This window comes from Petaurus breviceps, unplaced genomic scaffold (genome assembly GCF_028583685.1).
Source record: "Petaurus breviceps papuanus isolate PSGF00001 unplaced genomic scaffold, PetGlider_PUasm1.0 138, whole genome shotgun sequence".
In the NCBI taxonomy this organism is placed as follows: domain Eukaryota; kingdom Metazoa; phylum Chordata; class Mammalia; order Diprotodontia; family Petauridae; genus Petaurus; species Petaurus breviceps.
In genome coordinates, this window is record NW_027185694.1 from 12548680 (window position 1) to 12569002 (window position 20323).

Below are 20323 nucleotides of genomic sequence, written 5' to 3' on the forward strand. Positions count from 1 at the left end.
CATGACAGGGGGTGGCCAGGTAGCACAGCGAGTTAAGAGCACTGGCTCCAGGTGGGGGCTCAGACACTTAGCACCCACCCAGAAACACCTGGCCGTGTTTTTTTAAGCAAGTTACTTAACCCCAATTGCTTAGGGGTGGCCAGATGGCTCAGCGAGTAAGAGCACAGGCTCCAGTGTCGGGATGACCTCGATCAAATCCAGGCTCAGATATTTAGCACCACACCCAGAAATAACTGGCCATGTAACCTTGAACAAGTTACTTAACCCCGATTGCTTAAAAAAAAAAGAGAGAGACATGACAGCTGTTTTTGAGCACTTCTAGGGCTGTGGAAAAGAGATTCTTGTTCTGCTTGAGTCCTAAGGGCAGAATTAGAGGCAATGGGTGGGAGTGGTGGACAGGCAGATTTCAGCAGGATGTCAAGAAAAAACTTCATAACAATTAGGGCTGTCCAAGCATGGAATCCATTAACTCAGGACCTCCTTACGGGCAAGGACTGCTTTTTACCTTTCTTTGCATCCCCAGCACCTTAGCACAGTATCTGGCACATTGCGGTTCACTCAATAAATGCTTATTGACTACTGAATGGGCTGTCTTGAGAGATAGCCAGTCTCCTTACACACACACACACACACACACACACACACACACACACACACTCTAAGAGTCTTAAGCTGAAGCTGGATGACAATGTATTGGGGTTAATGTAGTAGGGATTCTTATTCAAGCATGACTTGGACTAGATTACCTCAGAAGTCTCTTGCAACTCTGAGATTCTGTAATTCTATGGAAGTTTAAAATCAGTTTTCACAGGAGCTCCCATGACAAACAATACAGGGAACAGTTGGGGGAAACAGGCAGTTCGCTTCCAGGGGGAGTTTCCAGGGTAAGCCACAAAAGACTATTAGTTCATCTTCAAGTATGGTCACCAAGGTAACTGTTGTAATGACCTGCTGGGTATGTGCAAATGTCTTCTTGTCTGAGATGAACACCAATTATCAGCTTTGCAAATGCACGATAAGCTTACCATTCAAAGAGAGGATGATTGGAGTAGAGGAATGATTTTGCCTTCTACCTAATCAGTGTACATGAAAGTTCCCTAGACAGGTTGGGGTCATGATCCAAAAAAGAAGGCAGAGAGCAACAGATGAACAGAGGGAAATACAAACCAGTGGTAAGTGAAAAACAGCATGCTGTGGTAGACAGAGTGCCAGACATGGGGCCAAGAAAACCTAGAATCAAATTCCACTCCTAACACTTAGTAGCTATGTGACCCTGAGAAAATCACTTAACCCCTCTGGGTCTGTTTCCTCGTTAATAAAATGTGAGACTGTATGGCCTCTAAGGTCACTTCCAGCTCTAAATGTACAATTCCATGAATACTACATGCTTGGCAAATAAAAGGAGAGAAAACTTCACACCAGAAGCATCAACTGCAGCTCCTGATTTATAAGGTCCAATCCAGACCACAACAGCATTTAAGACAATGCTTTTCTATGAGATGGCTTTAGGTGGTGAGGGGAGATGGATAAAAGAGGTTGAAGTGGAAACAAAGAATAACAATAAAAATTAATCTTAAAAAAACTGTTTTGAACTGTGGAGCTGACTGTTCTATAACCTCTTCCAGCATGGTAGAGAACTCAGTCTTTTCACCACTCCACCTCCCCCACCCCCACCCCATCAGCTCATATGCATAAGTGCAACTACAGAAAGATTATGGATTCAGGGGACAAACTGAAATATATATATATATGTATAGATATACACATTTATGTATATATATATATATATAGAGAGGACATGTCCAATAAGAGAATTTATTGTGCTTGACTATAAGTATTTTCTCAAGGCAGGAAAGGAGAAAGAAAAATTAAGGGTTTTGTTCATTGAAAAATAGGTTGGGGTTTTTTTTTAAGTGTAACTTACTACCTCAAGTTACTTTCCAATAAAATCACTGCCTAGATATCAATGCCTACCCCACGTTGTCTTCTTCTGTACTGTTTTTTCGTCTCCATTCTCCTCAGTCTTAACTTTTCTCAAGCTCATTCCATTGCTGCCTCCCCTTCCATTGCCATGAATTCCTTCAACTTCCCTTCCTTCCAACAGATTTACAACAAATCTTTCAGTATCTTCATTCATTCTCTCTTTCTTCTTGCCTGTCTCAAAGAAAGAAGTATCTCTCCTTATTTTCAAGACCAAAACCTCCACTTGTATCATCATTCCCCTCCATCATCTCTAGTACCTCTTGAGATGTCATTCCATTAATTACCACCCCCCTTTCTCTGGCATTCTCTTTCAGTGATTACCTCCCCACAATTAATAAACATACTTCCCTGTTCTAAAGAAACATTTCATCTACTCTGCTCCAGTAATGGGAATGCAAATTTGGAAGATCTTCCCTGCCCCTAGGCTAAAATGCACCTGAAGCCTGGGGAGGGAGGCTTGTTTTTCAGTAGATACTTCTTGATTGGCCAGTGAGTCAATAAGGTTGTTACATTCTCTGAGCCAGGAGAAGGCTATATAAGCCCTGATGTGTAGCTTTGTTTTGGGACTCACTTTGAGAGGTGTTCTGTGATTTGATCTGAATTCTGGGAAGCTGTTGTTGAGAGTCCCCCGGCTTTGAAAAACCCAGATGTGGAAACCCAGATGTTGAGTGGGTATGGATGTAATGGTTGGACAGTTTGGAAAGCTGTCTACTTGATCTGTTAATGTCTTGATAATTCTGTCTGTATATTTTGAAGTTTGGGGTGCTGACCTTTTTCCCCTGAACAAGGTAAACGATATATGTCTGACTGATTAAAGTAAGCTTGTTAACCCATTTTGAGTTGCTTTCCTTTAACAAAGCAGATCCAAGAACCTGTATGGGCAGCAAACCCTGAGGACGTGCTTGGGGTGCTTGCTGCTACAGCTCCCCACTCAAGTTGCTGTCCCATCTCCCTTTCTTTCACTGCCAAATTTTTTAATAAGTAGCTTATCATTGCTGCCCATACTTTCTCAGTACCCACTGCCACCTTTGCAATGTGATTTCTACTTCAACCTTCCACTAAATATACTCTCTCAAAGGTCACCAATGACCTTGTAGCTACCAAATCCAATGACATTTTCTCATTCCAGATCATCTTAGATCTCTCTGCTACATTTGACACTATGATTACCTTTTCAAAACTTTTTTTTAGCCTCCAGTAATTCCTAGCTCTCCTTTTAATTCTGATTGCCCTTCTCCAAATTCTTTCCCCCCTCTAAATGTTGGCATTCCCCGGAATTGTTCTTGTTCTCTTCTCTGTCTATACTCTCCCACTTTGCCACTTTGTCTATTTCCGTGATTTCAATCATGCACATTGACTCCCGACTCTACATCCACAGTCCTATCTTCTCTTTCTCAAACTCCGTATTAGAATTTACACCTGTATCCTCGGTTTTATCACCCAATCATCTTCAGAGCATTTCAAATCCAACATGTGTAAAACCAAATTCTATGACCCTCCCCACATCACCTCCTTCCTACCCCCCTGAAAAATCTGTTTCATTTCCTGAGTTTCTCATTTTAGTCAATGTCACCACCATCCCACAGTCATCTAAGATCAATAATTCTAGTCATCTTAGATTCTTCCCTCATTTTATGATTTTTTTAGGCAATTGGGGCTAAATGATTGCCCATGATCACACAGCTAGTAAGTGTTTGAGGTCAGACTGAACTCTGGACTTCCTGACTCCAAAGCTGGTGCTCTATCCACTGTGCCACCTACCTGCTCCTCTTCCCTCACTTTAATAACCTTTACCCAATCATGCTATAAAATCTTTCAAAGCAATCCCCTTTTCTCTTCCCCCATGACCATTCTTTAACCCACCAATACTTCTTGTGGAGACTCCTTAAGAGCTTCCTAAATGGTCTATCAGGCTTCAGCCTCAATCCAGTGCAATCTCATTTGATTCTCTCTAGGAAAGTGAGGGACATAGAGGCACAATCAATATTTTAGGCTTTTTATCGGTACCTAGGGACTTTGGAACAAAAGGGAAGTGAACAGTGAGCTAAGTAGATAGTAGTCATAGTTTTGAGAAGTTGTTTTATGATAAGAGAATGCTAGTATTTCTTACCTTATGATGACTTAATATATCCAATATGAGATTCCTCAACTTGAGAGAGATATAAACATAAAATTGAAGAAAAATTTGTTAAATGCCCAAATGAATTGCAAAATAAGATATGATAGAGTACAATTATAATATACCATAGCTTAGGTAGTGTTAAGCAATACCCAAATGTAAAAACCTATAATATGAGCTCAGATTTCTATATACTAAATGTGAAGGGGGAACAAAATAAATGATGTTGATATGTTAGACAACACCAAAATGCTATCATGTAAGTAACACTAATACTCTATGGACCCTTTCTCTGAAAAAATTTTTAAATGCATAAAAACAAAATACCCAAGATTACAAAGAAAACTAAATATACTAAAATATAGTGGACATTTTTAATAGTTGATATACACCCAGTTAAGAAGTCCTGCTCTCAGATTATTAGTTGCAGAGAACATGCTGATGTCACATTGATACAGAGAATTTACTTGATCTGGCAATTCCCTATACAATGAAATCATAGGCCTGGTCCTTCTCTCTATCCATTTTTTTTTTAAAGCAATCAGGGTTAAGTAACTTGCTCAAGGTTACACGGCCAGTTTTATTTCTGGGTGTGGTGCTGAGTATCTGAGCCCAGATTTGATCCAGGTCATCCTGACACTGGAGCCGGTGCTCTTACTTGCTGAGCCACCTGGCCGCCCCTTCTCTATCCATTTTATGGATAAGGAACCTGAGGCTCAGAGAAAAGTAGTATCATGGTCAAGGTCAAACAGGCAGTAAGTGCTAGACCTGGGCCTCAACCCCAATTCATCTGCCTGTAAAACCTATGCTCCTCTTACTGCACCATCCTGGAGAGCACCAGTCTCAAAGAAGCATATCCCCTGACTTAGGCATTCAAAGAAAATATAGATATGATTCCATCACCACAAATTGGAAGTGACAATGTGGCTCCAAAGGTATAATGAACTCTAATAACTTGATTACTTAATATAATGTGACATTATTTCTAATAGCCATCTCCTCATAGAATACTAGTTAGAAGTGATCTCTAAGGCCACTTTCTTTGTCCAATCTGAACAAAAATTCTCCCTTATAGCATCACTAGCAAGTGACCTTATAGCCTCTAGTAATCGTTCTACTTGGGGATAACATTAATTATTAACTTCTTCCTCAAATAGAATCTAAATCTTCCACACTTTAACTTCCACCCATCACTCCTAGTTCTGCCCACTGGGGTGGAGGGGAAGAACAAGTATAATTCTTCGTCCACATGACAGCCTTCAAATACTTGAAGATATCCATTATGTCCTCAATGACTTTTCTTTCTCCGGGCTAACCATCCCCAGTCCCTCAATTAATTTTTATATAGCATGGTCTCCATTTTCAATGCACTCTTCTTCAGATATCTCCTAGATCGTTAAAACCTTTCCTTAAATATAGTGCCCGGTACTGAACATAACCCTTCAGCATGGCAAAATAAAGCAGAACTGTTAACTCCTCATTCTTAGATTATGCTTTCATTAGTGAAGTCTAATATTAAAGCACTTTTCCTACACTATTTTATTTTATTTATAAAACAACCCTGTGAGGTAAAGACCTAAATATTTCTATGGAAATGTAATCTCTTCAATGTAGGTAAGATCCCTCATCTCAAACTATCCATGCCTTCTGGTCCCCTGTGACTCTTGATTATGTCCTCCCATAAGTCCTCCATAGACTATCCCAACATGCTAGATTCTTCCATGGATTTGTGATATCATTGATGTACCTAGGTGGCACGGTGGATAGAGTACTGGATTTGGAGTCAGGAAGATCTGGGTTCAAATCCAATCTCAGATATTTACTAGCAGTATGACTCCCAATTAGTCATTTAACTACTGTCTGCCTCAGTTTTCTTATGGCAGGCAAGGCAGCCTAGCTGAAGTAGCAGGGCACCTTGAGGAAGCAACAAGAAATGATATGTGTCCAGTGAGTCAACCCATCACCCTTTCCTGCCTTATTATTAAGAATAAAAAGGGTCTGGGCAGCTAGGTGGTGCAGTGAGTAAAGTGCCGGCCCCAGAGTCAGGAGGACCCAAGTTTGGTTCCAGCCTCAGACACTTAACACCCACACAAAAAAAACTAGCCATGTAACCTAGGGCAACTTACTTAATCCCAATTGCCCTCCAAAAGGCAATAAACAAACAAACAAACAAATAAATAAGCAAGTAAATACATAAATAAATGAATGAATGGATAAATGGATAAACAACTAAATAAATAGATAAATAAATGAATGAATGAATAAGTAAATAAATAAATAAAAATAAAAAGCATTTGAGAGGACTGAAGACAGGCAAATACTGTCCCAATATCTGTGTCACCTTTCCAGACTATAAGCTCCTTGAGGTTAGGAACTAAACTTTGCATCTCTTTCACCACCTAACGTGACATTCTGCAAATAGTAGGGATTGAATGAATGTTATATTAAATTGTAAGGAGGAGTCAAATGTAAATTCTGGTAATATGAGACTAGTGAGCTTGAGGGTGGTCTGTGGTCAAATTCTAAAATGTATTATTAAACAAACAGTTACCAACAGTTAGTGGGAAGATGGGGTGGTGCAGGGGAAGTAGTGGATAACATTGATACACTAAAAAAAACTCATATAAAACAAACAATTTCCTTCTTTGAACTAGTAACTATACTGGAGGATCAAGGACATTTTATAGACCTGGAATTTCACTAAATTTCACTAAAATATCACTAAATTTCACTAAAATTCCTTATAATATCCTTTTCAATGGGACAAAAATTGTGGCCAGGATGAAGGCATAGGTAGGCAAATCTTTAGTTCATTAAACAAAAAATGTTAGTTAATGGATTGGTGTCAATATGCAAGGAGGTATCCAGATGTTTGCTATGGGATTTTGCCCTTGGCTCTGACCTGTTCATATCTATTTCAATGATATATAAGAAGACATCTAATAAATATTCCAGTGGCACAATAATGAAAGGGTTAACTAATGGGTTGGATGACAAAATCAAGATTATAAATAAGCATGGTAAATTAGAATCATAGATTAAGAAAATGGAATTTAACAAGGATAAATATAAAAACCTATATTTTGGTTAAAAACAAATTAAGATAAAATAGAGTAGCTCTTTTTTGTGTTAGCAAAGAAATAGCTAGAAGCGAAGAAAGGCTCATAAATTGGGGAATGGCTGAACAAATATGAATGGAATACTGCAGTTCCAGAAGAAATGATGAAGAACATGGTTTCAGAGAAACTTGGAAAAGCTTTATGAACTGATGCAGAAAAACAGCTTGAGCAATAGCAACAACATTGTAAGACTTAACTTTGGTATACACAATGATGAATCACAATTTCAGGGGAACTATGATGAAGCATACTACTTATCCTCTGACAGAAAAAATGATGGACTCAGAATGCAAAATGAGACATAATTTTTTTGGATATGGCCAATATTAGAATATGTTTTGCTTGACTATACATACTTGTTACAAGGATCTTGTTTTGTTTTGTTTTCATTTTTCCCCAGTAAAGGAAGGGAGAAAAAATGTTGGGATTTTTTTCATTGTAAAAGATGGAATTAAAAGGTTAAAAAAAATAGCAGATATAGGATAAATGAGACATGGTTGTACAACAATTCATGTGAACAAGCTCCAAAGGCTGCAGTAAACCAAAAATGTAATATAACCAGCAGTAGAAAGAGCCTGATTTTAAAAAGGAAGAAAAACTGATGCAATCAGGCTGTATTAATGTCACATGATAGAGGAGGCATTTTGCCCCAGATTTGAGTAGATAATTCATCTGGAATCTAACTTAAATATAGAGCTTCCTTGATACTGTCGCTGGTTCCTGTTTGCCTTGGCAATCTAGGAAGCTTTTGTACCAAAAGCCCTTAAAGTCAGTTCTTGACTAGATTTCAATTTTTACTAGTGCTACCTATCAGCTAAGAAACCTCTGCCATATCCCCTCTGCCCCTATCTTCCCTTACCTTAAGGCAAAGCAGAAAAAATTAATAAATTAAAACATATGGCAGCACAATACTCCTGACCTGGGTTTAAATCCCAAAAATCTTTTCCACTAGAAACTCAGCTCCTAAAGATTAGCTTTATGCCTTTAGGAGGAAGAGGAGCTAACCTTTGGGTATAAGCAGCTCACTATGCTATGTGAGTTGAGGGATGGGATACTGGGAAATGTCACCCTATCAAAAATGCTCTCCTTCATTAATCCTTCCTCAGTGATATGAAATTCTCATTTTAATCTTTTGAATGCAGACAATTAAGGCCACTGTTAAAATTCAAATATGTCCTAGAAAGTGTCATATGTTCAGTCATTATCAATCATTAACACCTCACCTTGTGTTTATTTATTAGAATACTCAACCAGTCATCTAGGAGGGGCATTAAAGAATCAGATACAAAATAGGTACATTTTGACTGGTGGGAGGGAAGAGAATTAATAAATAGAAATCACTTTCTTTCCAAAAGCAACATTCAGATTTTCAAAAAAAGGAAATACTTAAATTTGTAACTGCAAACTAATAAAACCCCCTTTCACTTATTAACATAGGTCACCTCCAATTAGTGTTCTTTCAGTTATATCAACAACCTGTAGCAGGTCCCTTCCATCACTGTTCAAACAACAGTCTTTGTAACCAAGAAGAAAATGAGTAGCTGGTGAAAGTCTTGTTTTAAATTATCTTGGTATCAAAATCCTCCTTTCCCTACAAGTGACCAATATTTATCTGTAGTAGTATTCCTCAAGTTGCGAATCATAAAATATAGGCAAAAAGAGAAAGAAAAGGGGGCAGCTAGGTGGTACAGTGAATAGAGCACCCGCCCAGGAGTCAGGAGGACCTGAGTTCAAATCCAGCCTCAGACACCTGACACACTTACTAGCTGTGTGACCTTGGGCAAGTCACTTAACCCCAATTGCCCTGCCCTCCCCCCTCCAAAAAATAAGAAGCAAAAAGCAAAAAAAGAGAATCATAAAACATAAACAATGACAAAAATGTGAGTGGCATTTTTTCCTTTAAAATATTATATGTGAATTTTTATGTAGACTAAACACCATATGAAGATATTTTTATACCAAAAATTTAAGGTTTAACTTTTTAGCCCCATTCTCCTGATTTTATTTCAAGGGTTGCTCATACTCTCAGGCTCCTCAGACCACCATCTATGTATATTTCAATATATCTCAAGACCAAGTATTCAGTTATTGTATGGTTAAGTGAACTTGGGGAACACTGTTCTACAGTGTTTTCTTCATCCTAAAAGATTTATACCTCATCAAAATCATGTCTCTCAAATATTTACTCTAGTGAAGGAGTTAAGTATGGAAATTTTTGCTAAAAAAAAACCTTAAAACTAAAAACAGTGGCTGAAAACACCTGCTTTCATTCTGTCAACATTTCTCTAGCTCCTGTTATTGGAGTGTTTAGACATTTTGACAAGAGAATTATTTTAATATGAAACCTTCCAAAAAGATTGGAAGACAACTTCCAAATATACAATGAATATAGGATAAAAACATCTGAAGTCATATGATTATGACTATAATTACGAACAATATCAATACCTTGCATTTTGAAAAGCACTTTAAAGTTTGTGTAGCACTTATATATATATATATATATATATATATATATATATATATATATATTCTCTGATTTGATCATCATAAAAACCATGGGAGATAGGTGCTATTATAATCTCCATTACATAGATAAGGAAACTGAGATACAGAGAGGTTAAAAGGTTTGCCCAGAGTTACAAAGTTAGTGAATTGCTTAGGTAGGAGTTGAATCCAAGACTTCCTCATTTCAAGTCTACAATTCTATCCATTAAATCACAATTTCTCTGCTTTTTAACTCTACTGCAAAGGAAATTTGACTCAAAAATGATTCCCCTCAAAAATAATCTTCAAAATCAAATCTTATCTGTTGGGCATGGTGGTATACATCTGTAATGTCTAATAGTTAGGAAGCTGAGAGTGGTAGATTCCTTGAGTTTAAGATTTCCTAGGTATAATGTTCCACACTAAAACCAATCAGGAGTCCATGTTTTAAGTCCAGCAGCAGTATGGTAAGCCTGAAAAAGAGGGGAACCACCAAGCTGTCTAAGGAAGGGTGAACTGACCACAATTGGAAATAGAGCAGGTCAAAGCTTCCAAGCTTAATGGTAGTGGATTCAGGTCCATGGGTCCATGAAAAGCCATTGCTCTTCTAGCATATACAAGATAAGGAGACCCAATCTCAAAAATCAATCAATCAAACCTCATCCTTGGTCATTTGACTTTTAGGAAACATTAAAAATTAAGTAATATGAAATTCATTGTTGTTGCTTACATGACTAATGCTATACTTACACAGAAGATGATGACTTGGCTACAAAAAATATGTTCACTCGCTTGATAGTTGCCACACCTTTGCTATTAATTAAGCATCTCATTTCCTAGCTCGCTGTATATAAGCTTTCTTCTTCTTCACCGATTACTTACATCTTATCTTTCCCCTGTAGAACTACAATAAAAATTGTTTTTAAAATATTGAGTTTAATTCAATTTAAAAAACATGTATCTGAGCACCCACTAGATGTCTAATATTTTAATAAGTACTGAAGTGGATAAGAAAAAATAAACAAGAAGACATTCCCTGCCTAAAAAGAGCTTACAGTTTTGTCTGGTTAAGGAGACAGAGCACTCCAATTAATTTTCTCTCATAAACAGATGCAGCATTCTTAAGTTAGGGGACAGGCATTTCCATTTTACCTATTCAGCTTAATACAAAGAAGTTAAGTACTTTGCCCAGTGCAGGCCATCAGCAAAGCAGAATAGAAACTCTACTAGCAACATATCATGTGTCTATCATGGTTTTATTAAGACAGAATCCAGTTATTCATTCAAAATAGTAACATACCCACCTGGGGAACATATATGCCAAGGAAATGGTAAGGAATCATCCAGTTCATGGTCAAACATCCATTTCCTTTCCACAGTCTATGCAATGAGCACATCTTTATTTCAATTCATTTCTGCAGTCAAGGACAAAAAAAGTTTCTTTCCACAAAGAACTTACATTCCTTGGAATAAGGCAACATGTACACATATCACCACCTACACATAAAGACAAAATAAATTCAAGGTAATTATGAAATCTAGCAGCTTGTTGCTGTTCAGTCCTGTCTGACTCTTTGTGACTCATCTCCTTGAGTTCAAATCTGGCCTCTGACACTTACTAGCTGTGTGACCCTGGGCAGTCACTTAACCCTGTTTGCCTCAATTCCTTATTTGTAAAATGAGCTGGAGAAGGAAATGGCAAACCACTCTAGTATCTTCACCAAGAAAACTCCAAATAGGGTCAGACACATGTGTATACATCATCTCTTTTGCAAACCAGTTTTAGAGCCAAATTTCCTCATTGTTAAAAAAAAACATTCCCCTTAACCAGTAGCTTTAAGTGTGTCAGGAGGGTCTGTTGCAGGGCCCATTGGCTGATCTTTTATAGTATTAATGTTTAGATCATCATGACTTTGTATATATGTCTTCTGATGTGAATTTGTTTTTGTACGCTATGTCAACTCAACAAACATTTATTTTCATATTGCATTTTTAAATAGGCATCTCCTCATTTGTGTCTCATCAAAAGTGGAGCTCTGTGCAGAACTCAAAAGAGACTTTTCAGCAATCTCCTCTACAACAGGAATCCCTTCTACAACATCTCCAGAAAGAACCAAGCAGGGTGGATGGTCCATAGAATCCATTGTCGTATTTGACCTGGCTTTGAACTCAAAAAAATTATAAATCACTGCTCTGTACTTCGCTAAATTCTTAGGAAGAGCTAAGGGACTAAAAGAGAAATCATGTAATCCATTGTCCTACCACCACCTGCAAGCCTATACTCTGAAGATGTTCAAAAAAGAAATTTCAAAATCATTCAGTAAATCATTTCATGATATAGGCTGATAATAGGCTTCCATGGAAACAGTCACATTATGTTGAATCAAAATCTCGTGTGGAGGTGTCACCCTATTCCCAACTTTTTTGCCTTCAGAAAAAAAAAATGAAAAGGACAGCTGATAACCATCTATCTAATAATAAATTAATCACTCACAGACTTAAAGACTGATATTATCCATCCTCAGCCATTTATTTTTTGAGTTAATTACTCTCCGATCTTCTTCATATTCTTTCCCCTTCATCTTTATTATCATCTTTGGCATTATCCTCTGAAAAGTTTCCAACTGGTCTGTTCCCCAAGTTGTGATAAGAGTACACTTTCTAATAGAGTCATCTCCAAGTGGAAAGAACTGCTTAGTAAGGTAGTGAACTTTTCATCACTGGAAGTATTTGATAAGATGGTAGATGAATCTCAAGGTGTTACAACTGGACAGAAGAATAGGCAGTCAGATGGCTCAATAGATATAGTGTGGGATGTGGAGTCAGGAAGTCCTGACTTCAGATTTTACCTTGGATCTCACTGAGTTATGAGAATCAAGTGAGATAGTATGTGCAAAAGTGCTTTGCAAACCTTAAAGTTTTATATACATGCTAGTTAATATTATTATAATTATTGGGTGGTCTCTAAAGTCTCCAAGACTGCGTATTTCTAAGAATCTAGTCAGGGTAAGAACAATGCTTCCTGCTTACCATTTTTTAATGCACTGATGCATTCATTAGCATTGTCTGTGTGGTTTGTTGGTGGTTTTTTTTTTTTTAAACAATTCTACTCTGCCTCTCATGCTTTCCTTTGCAACTACTATGACTCTTGGGTCTTAGTCCTATATTCAGGTAATTCAATCTGTGGTATGGGAAACAGTGTTTGAACAAGAGGAAAAGACAAATACTGAATGTAAACCAAAACACAGAAAAGGGAAGTCAGAATCAATCAGGGAAGTGGATTCAAAAAAAGTAAAGACTACTGAGGAAGAAAAGAGGTTGATAAGAATTCAAGATGAGCAGTTCACTCCCCTGCATCTCTGTTGACTCAGCTGTTTCAACTGAATGACCAAAATTTTATATACATATATATATGAGTTATGTGTATTTTTTTCTTTATTAGGACCTGCGCTTGGATGGATGTAAGGAACTCAAAATAAGAGAGGAGGGAAGCAGTGAGAAAACCCCCTCTATCTGTGCAGATCAGCAACTGTTTTACAACCCATTGTCTCCGATTGTAGAAATCATGTCCTCTTTACTCTGTAACCACTATATCTCCCTGCTTCTCTTTTCAGTTATTAAATTCAAAAACAGATTAAACTACAGGTGTATAAATCATGAAGATAGAAATGCCAATGACACCAAAGAAGAGGAAGACAGCTCAGAACATTAAAGGGCACTGGCTTTGAAGTAGATCAAATCCAACCTCTGGTGCTTATCAGCTTTATAATCTTCCAAAAGCTGCTCATCTCTCTGGGGTTCAATTTCCTCACCTTTAAAATTAGCCAGATGGACCAGATGGCTTCTGGGGTCCCTTCCATTTGCAAGCCTATCAAGGATGTTTTCTACGAAAAGCAATGTTCGGGAAATAGCATCATAGATCTAAAGTTAAAAGAAATCTCAAAGGTTATTTAGCTTAACTCTCACATTTTACATATGAGGAGACTGAGGCACAAGGAGTTTAAATGACTTGCCTAAGATCACAAAGAGAGTAAATATCAGAAGAAGGGTTTGGATTCTGATCCTCTAACTTTAGAACCTACTATCTCCAACTTGTCTGGGGTATTTGCCCAAAAGAATCTTGGAAATGAGAAAAAGAAGAAAAAATGAAAAGCTTTTACTCCGGCTGGGAAGTCATGCAGAAGAAAGAAAAATAAAATAACCCCTCCATACAGCTTTACTACTCACTTCCTTAAACAAGCCAAATGTTGAAGCCAACCTGAACTGTTGTGAAGGGGGAGGTAAATGAAATGTAGGTCATATTTGTTTGCATTCCTCCTGCTATTTTAGAGGGACATTCAGAGCACCCTGCACACGTTTCCCTGGGAGAACCTAAATTAGCCAATGACATTTTTTAGTTTAAATTGCTCTCTTTTCTTCCCTCATGTCTGTCCTTTTTTTATTTGAACAAGGCACTCCGTTTTGTGAAAGACAAAGCAGCTCGGGCAGCCTGGGAGACACAATAGCCCAGGGGAGCATCCACTTACGCACAGAGCCCTGAGTAAAAGGTCCAGATTTCAAGTTGGGGCTATTTCGCCTTCACTGTGTTGACTGGTAAATTCAATGGTAAATATTTATAAATAGGAATGGAGCTCATTAAGAAACCTGGATCAAGGGCCCTCACTAAAGTAAAATCACCTTTGGAAAAATCTGCATGGCTGTCATGGAAACAAAGTTGCCTCTTTTTTTTCATTGCAGAAAAGATTATTCTGGTCAGGAAATATTGATTCTATACACTACAAAACAAAAGAAAGAGAAAAAGAAAGAAAAAAGAACGAGAGAGAAAGAGAGAGAGAGAAGAAAGGAGTGGAAGGGAAGAAAGGGAAATAGATAAAAAGATTAAAAAGAGAGATAAAATGGGGAGGGAGGGAGAAAGAGAAAGAGAGAGAGAGAGAGAGAGAGAGAAAGAGAGAGAGAGAGAGAGAGAGAGAGAGAGAGAGAGAGAGAGAGAGAAAGGAAGAATATGCTTGTGTCAGAGAAACAGAGTTGTCCTAAAATCAATGCCCTTTTGGTACTGAGTAGAGCAAGACATAACAGACATCAGAAAAAAATTTAATAAAGTTGGTACCTTCCCTCTCCCCTCATCTCCAGTCAGAGACCAGGAGCAGGACCTGAGGGAAAAAGAATGACTGACAGTTATCAGGGAGTTATGACAGAATAAAACAAGTCCGACTTTACTCCTGTTGCAAGGTGGCCAAGACAGAAACCCTGAATAAGAATGATCTACAGGTAGAGAGCAACAGAATACAATGAAGAAAATCCAGAAATGGGGCTGAAACTGTCGAAATGAATTAAGTATACAAACATCTAGCTTGTGAGCTCTCACCTAGAAAAGATATTAAAAGATATAAAAAGTTAATTTCATTAAGAAAGTTGTGCAGAATTAATCTCATTTCTTTCTAGTAATGACAGTGATTTGTCGGAAGCAGTTGTTTACTCTTTGTCCAATGAATGGAAGTATTAGAATACGAAATAACGGCACATTTTTTTAAAGGCAGACCCATGATTTCATCACTGAGGGAAGTCCCAGTCTGGAATTTCCTCTTCCAAGGCAGATTGGCTTCTGGTCTGCAACTTATACTTTTAGAGAACTGCTAGTAACTTGCCCAAGGACACAAATCCCTGATGTGTTAAGAGACAAGACTTGAACCTAGGTCTTCTGGGCTCTGAGATCTCTCTATATTCAAATTTATATATTATTTTATACTTTGCAAAGTCCTTTCCTTACAATAATCCTATAAGTTAGGTTTTGCAAACATTATTATCCTAATTTTCACACAGCTGGTGTTTTGACTCAAAGTCCACTGCTTTTTCTACTCTGGTATCATCTCTTTGCCATATCTTTATTTCTACAAAGCATTTGACAAAGTGTCTTAGTCTCTCAGTGTCTGCTTGTAAAGAAATGGGAAGACGTGAACTGAACAACAGGATCATTAGGATTCCCATCAGACTGAATAACTGGAGTCACTGAGGAAGTCTGTAGTATTCTGCCATAGGATTCCATCTTTGACCCCATCCCATAAAACATCCTAAGCAAAACAAAGACTAAGGCTGTACGAAAATATTTATAGCTCTTTTTGAGATTGCAAAGAACAGAGGTCTGAGGGGGTACACATAAAATGAGGAATAGATGAACAAGCTGATATATAAATGTGATGGAATACTATTGTGTGGAATTATTATCAGGGTAATGACCAAGCAGAATTCCAGAGGCCTAATGATGAAACATGTCCCCCACCTCCTGACGGAGAAGTAAAGGACTCAAAATGCAGAATGAGACAAATATTTTTGGACATTAGTAATGTGGAAATTTGTTTTGATTGACTATATATGTCTGCAATAAGTTTTGCTTTTCTTTTATTCTCAGTTGCAGGAATATAAGAAGGTAAATCTTGGCTGATTACAACAAATACATTAAAAAAAAAAAAAGAATACCTGAGTTCAAATCCAGTCTCAGACACTTACTAGAAGTGTGACTCTGAGCAAGTCATTGAACCTGTCAGTTTCCTCATCTGTAAAATAAGGATAATAATAGCACCTATTTCTTAGGGTGGTTATGAAGATGAAATAAAATAATACTTATAAACTGCTTAAAGTGTTATATAAATGTTATTTATTATCATTAATAATAACAATTTCATTAAATTTGATTAGGCATCTCTAATATGTTATAAAAATAATTGAAAATTTAAAATTATTTCAATAGATTAGAATACTCGGCCAGAATCAACAAGATGTCTGTCGAGTAATATTAAAGATTTTTAAAGATTATTATATAAGCACAGAATGGTTACGATCTGATTTTAAAATAGTTCTTTAAAAATTAAAGTGAAGATTTGATGGACCACAAGTCAAATAATCAACCAAGAATAAATAATGGTTGTTTTAAAATCTAGTGCAACCTTAACCTACAGTAATGGAATAATATCCAAAGCAGGGAAAGTATAGTTTTACCGTACTTTTGCTTGGTCAAATCCTATCTGGAATATTATATTCAATTATGGGCACTATGCTATTTTAAGAGGGCCACAGAACAGTTAAGAAAATATTTAGAAGGAAATGCCTAAGATGATTAAAAGTTTGGTAACCAGACAATTTGTAGAACAGTTGAAATTGTGTGTGTGTACATGTGTGTGTGTCTGTTATCTCATAAGACAGAAGACTTCAATATTGGGATATAATAAAACTTTCTTAAAAGAACTTTACATAGGAAGTAGAGTAGATTAATTCTGCATAGCTCCAGCAGAGGTTCCCAAATTTATTTGGCCTCCCACTTTTCAAAAAAAATTACTCAGAGCCCCCCTCGGGTTAGGTTAGCTTGACCCTTATTTTTATTCTAGGCCCTGCATTTGCACCCCAGGCTACTACTACCATTCCTGGATAGGTCCAGCGGGCCCAGGGGGCAGTATCACCCACTTTGGGAGCTTATGCCTAGAGGGAAGAGTTAAGATCAACATGTCCAAGGCCTATGTTGGAAATTGGAGTCACAAAGATGAATTAGGGCTTTGGTGCCATGAAGCTGTAGGTCCCCAGCCAAAGTGGCTTCATTGGTTTTCTTGCATGTATACAAAGAAATTCTTCCTAGCACTTAGAAATACCACTCAGTTCTTAAAGTATTTTAGTTCCTGATGGAAGTATATTAGGAGAAGAGCTGAAAAGATAATTTATGAGAAAGGTGAGACCTATATCAGCTCCCCGATCCAGACCTTCTAGTCTATGAGAGAGGTTGGTCTTAAACAATAAAAAAGGCCAGTGCAAATGTGACCATAAATATGAGACCTGATGATCTATAGACCACTAGAAAACAGCTAAAGTTCTAGAAGTGAGCTAATACCATAATTAAGAACCCAGTACCTGACAGCCAATCTCCCACCAGGTTTCTACTGCTACCAATAATTATCTATGTGTAACTTGTGTATTTTCTTTTGGATGGAAAAATTATCAAATGAGAATGCATAGAGCACACTTTGCAAATTTTTAAGTGCTATGCAAATGTCATTTATAACTACCACCACCACAAATGCTGCTGCTGCTACTGCTGTTACCACTACAATAATAAGTAGGCAGAGAACCTTGACCAAAAGCAAGACTGATGAATCATTTTGAGGTTTCAAAAGCATCACCCCTCCAAGGCAACTCCTGACACATACTTCTTCACAAAGCAAAAGAAGTTATTAGGTGCTGATAGTGCCAAGAAATGCCAAGACAAAATTAAGAGATGAGACTCTCCATTCTAATGCTCGGGCTCAAATAAAGGAGGTAGTCCTTTCTTTATGGACCACATGAGGATTTCTGATAAAATGAGGCAAGTCTCCAAATAAGTTAACACTCCCTTAAAACTGTGGGACTGACTATACATGACTAGGGGAAGGCCATTCGTGTAGCTGGTATGTAAGCTGTCTGACAATACCATATATTTTAGAAACGGCCAGACCTTGTCATTATGGAATTGCTCAAGGCAGTGCTAACACCCTCTGACAACTCAGGACAAACGCTGTTTTTGTATGATCTATATAGAATATGCAAGGTTATTGTGACAAGCCCTGCTTCTCCCTTGGATTATCTGATGAATGGATAAATGAGTGAGCATTTCCAAGGGTCTACTATATGCCAAGCAATATGCGAGGTTCTGGAGATACAGATGCAAAAACAAGACAGCCCTTGCCCTCGAGAAGCTCACACCTAATGGGGGAGATGTCATACATAAAAGAGAGTGATGGACAGAGTTTTGGTCTGGGCAGTAGCAGAGATGATTAGTGGATCTACAAAGCAGTCAATGGAGGGGCCATTGAACCACAAGACCATGGAAGAACCTAGTATGGGTCCAATTCATATCACCATCCTTTGACCTTAATAACTTGACAAATTCAGGACATGTTCACAGGATCATTGATCTAGAGCTGTAAGGGACCCCTAAGGTCATCAAATCCAACTTGCACATTTTAAGGATGGTGAGAATGACACATATTTAAGGTTAAGAGACTTGTCCAGAGACACATGTTAGTAACTGTCTGAAATTAAATTCATTAAAAATGAATCCAGGCCTTCCTGATGGCTAGTTCAGCACTTTATCCACCCCACCACACTGACCCATTGCTAAGCAGGAATACAAAGACAAACCCACCCACAAAGGAATTCCACTCACAGGAACAGAAGAAACAAAACACACCTGCCTAGAACCATAACGATTAGGGAAGACACATATACTCTCGACAGTGACTAAACAGGTCAGGGTAAGGATTCTTCAAGAAAGCCAACCTATCAAGAGTTCTTCTTCAATCAATGCGTACTAGTGCCAAGAGAGTGCCAACAACTCCTTGGGTTTTGGTGGGTTGCACAAACATGTCTTATTGAATTTTCCCCCAAATGGAGAGGACTGTGAGTCTATTGAATTGAACTCAGCAGTCACATTGAGGTGATTATAATTCTAGGAAACAAATGGAACGTTCAACTGCTGGACAGTATTCCATTTGCCATGGCTCATTCAGAACCTTAGACAGCTCCTACTTGTTGTAGGCTGCTTGGAAAAGACTAGCTTACACTACCCTGAAAAGGGTTGAAGTTTTTGACCAATCTCCCATGAGCATTGCCAGAAGTCAAGAGTGAGCCCTGGAACTATCTGCACTTGAGAGTGGGATTCTGCCAGGCACAGATTTCCAGTGTCGTTAGGGCAAGATCTTCATACAAGTCTCGGCTTTCTAAGCCTCAAAGTACAACATAAATATCAATGATTACTATCACTACTTAACTTTGTGTAAGCACCATCTTCTACAGGTAGAAAAATAAACTTGTCTATGTTTGTAGACACATGAATTCAAGAAAAACACCAGTCTGTAAGACAGAAACCTGGGAGGAGCTTGTTTTATTTGTAGCTAAACTTTTGCTTTCAGAAGTATATAAATAGTGATTTAAAAAGCAAAAACTGAAGCAGCTGAAGAAGCAGGAAATGATGATAATGATGGCTCTTTAAAAAAATGAAACTGATCAAAGTTCCATATGCCAAAGGTATAAACATTTAATTTGGGTTTGGTGCTTTTTTTCACTCAGTGACTTTTCATAAAATTAGCACTTTCTGCAATATCCTGATAATGTGCAGGACATCAAGTATTTTTTTAAATAGAACATTTTGCTCAAATGCTAATAAAGCCTTCTATGCTTATAAAATGCTAATTCCTTAAAGTTCAGTAACTTTGATTTATAAATCATCTAAAAGCTTATACTATATTAATAAATGTGCACATATTATCTAAATATATAATTTTAAATTTTATTATGGCAGGTGTGATAATTTTATGTTCAAATCAAATTAGATTATGAGCCCAGCTGGGTAAATCCAGCAGAGGGTAGAGGTAGGTGGCAAATCTAAAAAATTATTATGGGATGGCCAGAAAGATAAGTTGGAAGTCTAGGAGGTTTTATTTTTCAATATCTTCACCATAGCAAAGTATTTTATGTCATGACAATAAAAAATGTAACACGATCATGAAAAAAAGTCAAGTTAAATATAATATTGTTTTAGTTTCCAAAACTAACAAAAATGACTCTAGCACTGTAATGGAGAGACACAGAAAATATT

General features: G+C 37.5%; 1 long non-coding RNA gene across 9 annotated transcripts in view; it reads right to left on the bottom strand.

Moving 5' to 3' along the window:
• LOC138175386 (uncharacterized) overlaps positions 1-20323 on the bottom strand; it is a 284137-nt gene that overhangs the window by 36932 nt on the left and 226882 nt on the right. For 4 of the 9 annotated variants that reach the window (XR_011171992.1, XR_011171994.1, XR_011171986.1 and 1 more), the window contains 2 exons: positions 11013-11205; positions 10459-10612 (listed from right to left, as the gene is read on the bottom strand). This is a non-coding gene — a long non-coding RNA (uncharacterized lncRNA). Of the gene's footprint in view, positions 1-1974; positions 2155-3850; positions 3935-10458; positions 10613-11012; positions 11206-14815; positions 14859-20323 lie in introns of those variants that run through there. The other 5 variants (XR_011171991.1, XR_011171987.1, XR_011171989.1 and 2 more) reach the window with 4 other exon arrangements.